General features: G+C 44.9%; 1 protein-coding gene across 1 annotated transcript in view; it reads right to left on the bottom strand.

The window, feature by feature from the left end:
• Nucleotides 1–1,236, bottom strand: part of LOC105514248 (chromosome unknown open reading frame, human C2orf42) — a 47,267-nt gene extending 46,031 nt beyond the window's left edge. Inside the window, exon 1 of the mRNA XM_011945512.1 lies at nucleotides 1,138–1,236. The gene's annotated coding sequence lies outside the window, so the exon portion shown is untranslated. The remainder of the gene's footprint in view (nucleotides 1–1,137) is intronic.
• Nucleotides 1,237–3,356: the final 2,120 nt, after the last annotated feature.

Raw genomic sequence — 3,356 nt, 5'->3', positions numbered from 1 at the left:
AGACCCTGTCTCTTAAAAAAAAAAAAAAGATACAGTGTGGAGTGAAAAGTGTAGCACTTTGTAATATGCTATTCTTGGTTTTACTCTTCCTTTTAAAAGAAAAAAAAAAAAACGACCAGAGACACACATATGTAGTTATCTATACACACACACATACAATGTCTGTTGCCTCAGAAGAAACGACATGGGATTTGGGAAATAGAAGTTAGGAGGGAGACTTACATTTCACTGTTTGGCAGTATTTGAATTTTAAAACATGTACTAGTATTACTTCCTAGAGACTCTATATCGAAAGCATATACTAATAATTAACACAACTTGTAAAGAACTTGTATTTGAAACCTGAAAGATCTCCTGGGTAGTCTCTTCTCGGCAAGTTTACAAATCAGCCTCCTTGGCGGGAGTGTCAAGGGACTGGTGTTGGAAGCATTAGCCCGCGGTGGGTTTCCATCCAATCACTACCCAGACCTAAATGTTTGGTGGATGCTGTTTCATGCTTGTGAAGCACAGTTAGGGGAAGAGAACGAATGATCATCACGGATAAATAATAAAACTAGCTGAGTACACTGCGTGTTAAACCCTTTCTATGCATTTACTCGTGTACTGCCCACACGACCCTGTGAGGTAGATACTATGTTACCCATCTTAGAGACGAGGAAATTGTTACTCAGATTTGACGGAAGTGTCACAGCCAGCAGGTAACTCACAAACGTGGGTTTGTAGTCTGCTGGATGGCTTGCCAAACCACAACTGGGAGGCTGGGGCACATCAGCCCTGAACGGCCTCGGAACAGCGGAGGAAGGCCGTCGGGGCCCTGCAGTCACGGAGCAGCCGCCCGACCTCCTTGACTCTCACCTCACGGCCGGCTTCCGGGATGGGCCTGCAGCGACACACACATATCCCCTGGGACCTGCTTCCCGGCATCCTCCCCGCGCGAGCGCTCACTTCCGGTCCCAAGTAGGCCCAGGCAGAAGCATCACCTCGCCGGCAGCTGCTGCTTGGACTTGCTCTCCGCTGGGAACACCAGCTCTACACCCCTGCCCCACCGCAGTCCCGGTCCTCGCCCCAACACGACCCCCTTACCTGTCCTGCGCCCCCCCACGAGTCCCGGGGCACTTCGCTGACGACCGCCCTCACCGCTTCTCTTTTCGCCTGCCGCGGCCTTTTACAAACGGGGCGAAATTGTTCGCTGTAACGACAATCGTTATTGGTCAGAGCCGCCCACGAGCGGCAAGTAGCCGCCCACCTGAGCTCGCGTTGTCTTATGGGAGTTGTAGTTTTCTCCTTCAGAGACCGCTGAGACTCTAGGGGAATGCGGTGGTAGAACCTAACGCCGACCTAGCGGCTGTAAAACTCAGGCTATGCCTTGGGGCTCGAGTGATTCTGGCAGATCTTACTGCTGACACAGTTCCAATGCTGGTCTTGACTTTCTGGCCTGAGAGAGTCCTATTTCTGAATAGACTTTCGCTGGTAATCGATGCGAAAATGGCCTGAGTTGCCGGACATTGTGGCTCACGCCTGTAATCCCAGCACTTTGGGAGGCCTGGGAGACAGAGCAGGATTCTGTCTCAAAGAGAAAAAAAAAAAAAAAGTAAATAGTCATCAGTACTTTAGTTTAGTGGGCAGGACAGGTTTTAAATAAACAACTACATGTATAATTAAATAGAATTAAAAATTATGACAAATACTATAAAGGAGAAGTATCAGATGGAGTGAGAAGTTAGTGATTTAGATTTTGGGGTGAAGAAAGGAAGGCCTCTTAGAGGAAGTGACTTAAATGGAGACTTGAAAGCACAAAATAGGGAAAAACTGTTCTTGTGCAAGACCCTGAGAAAGGAGTCTCAGCTCCCAATTCACTTTTTTTGTGAAACATTTTTCCTTTTTGGCCCAGTGTTAGGCTTTGTCAATAGAGGGCACTTGGGGAACGATGCAGTGATAGTGGAAGGAAGGCACTTGCTTCATGGGCTCTGGTTCTCTTCTGATACTCAGTGTGGGAGCCAATGGATCAGTGTACAGAAGCCCTAGCAGTGCTCACTCACCTCAGTGGTCCCCAGGACCTGCCCCAGCTGCCCCTCATGTGTCCCACCTGCAGCTGCCTCCAAGGCAGCTTTGGCTGCACCACCCCACAACTGTCTCTAGAATCGACAGAAAAAATATACAGGACACTCCATACATTTGAATTTGAGCTAAACAATTTTTTAATTTAATTTAATTTTTTTTAGTATAAGTGTGTCCCATGCAACATTTGTCATTGTATTTTTTATTTTTTGAGACAGGGTCTCACTCTGTTGCCCAGGCTGGAGTGCAGTGGCACTCTGCAGCCTCAACTCCCTGGAGTCAAATTATCTTCCTACCTCAGCCTCCCAAGTAGCTGGGACTACAGGTGCATGCCACCATGCTTGGCTAATTTATTTATTTTAATTTTTTATGTTGTAGAGATGGAGTCTCACTATGTTGCTCAGGTTGGTCTCTCGAACTCCTAGGTTCAAGCGATCCTACCACCTTGGCCTCCCAGCGTGCTGAGATTATAGGTGTGAGCCACCACACCCAGCCAAAACAAACTCTAAAAGACCCTAATTAACTGATGAGTGATAGCCAGGAAGAATTCAAAACATTACCCTCCTAAGTATTTAATTTATGTTTGCAATGTAACTAAAGACTTTGCCTTAAATGGTAGTTAACCTACCTGTATTTGAAAACCTCTTCAAAGACCACTTATTTACTCTGGAATTCAGAAAGGTGCAAAGTCCCTACTTTTTAACCCTTGTATTATTTGTATTGCAACAAATCAGGTGAGAAAGCACTGAAGCCATAGAAATCAGAACTTCTTTCGGTAATTTTCAAAGGCATCTTGAGATTAATGGAAGTACTTACTTAAGGGCACTTGACTACTTTTTGAGAAACCTATCTAAAGATGTTTCATCTTTTTCAAGTAGCAGTTTCCTGCAAGCACAGGAAGGAAAGCTGTGGACTACTCTGTTCCTTCCAAAGCAAAGTCCATTTCTTGAGCTGCCATCATCAGTACTAGAAGCTTCTATCTGTTATGCAAAATTTATATGCCATTTATTTCTGTATTTTCATCTTTTGATCCCTTACCACATTGTCTCATATAAAAACAACTTGGCTGGGGGCAGTGGCTCACACCTGTAATCCCAGCATGTTGGGAGGGTGAGGCAGGATTGCTTGAACCCAGGAGTTTGAAACCAGCTTGGGCCTTTTTTTAGAGACCCTGTCCCAAAAAAAAAAAAAAAAAAAAATTAAACAACAACAACAACAAAACTCAGACCGAAACTGAGCATAAGAAAAAATGCACAAAATCAAATTTTCTTTTTTTCTCAACTTTTATTTTAGATTGG

Source organism: Colobus angolensis, unplaced genomic scaffold (genome assembly GCF_000951035.1).
Source record: "Colobus angolensis palliatus isolate OR3802 unplaced genomic scaffold, Cang.pa_1.0 Scaffold24, whole genome shotgun sequence".
In the NCBI taxonomy this organism is placed as follows: Eukaryota; Metazoa; Chordata; class Mammalia; order Primates; family Cercopithecidae; genus Colobus; species Colobus angolensis.
Note: the sequence above shows the minus strand (reverse complement) of the source record. Positions and strands in the feature narration are given on the sequence as shown.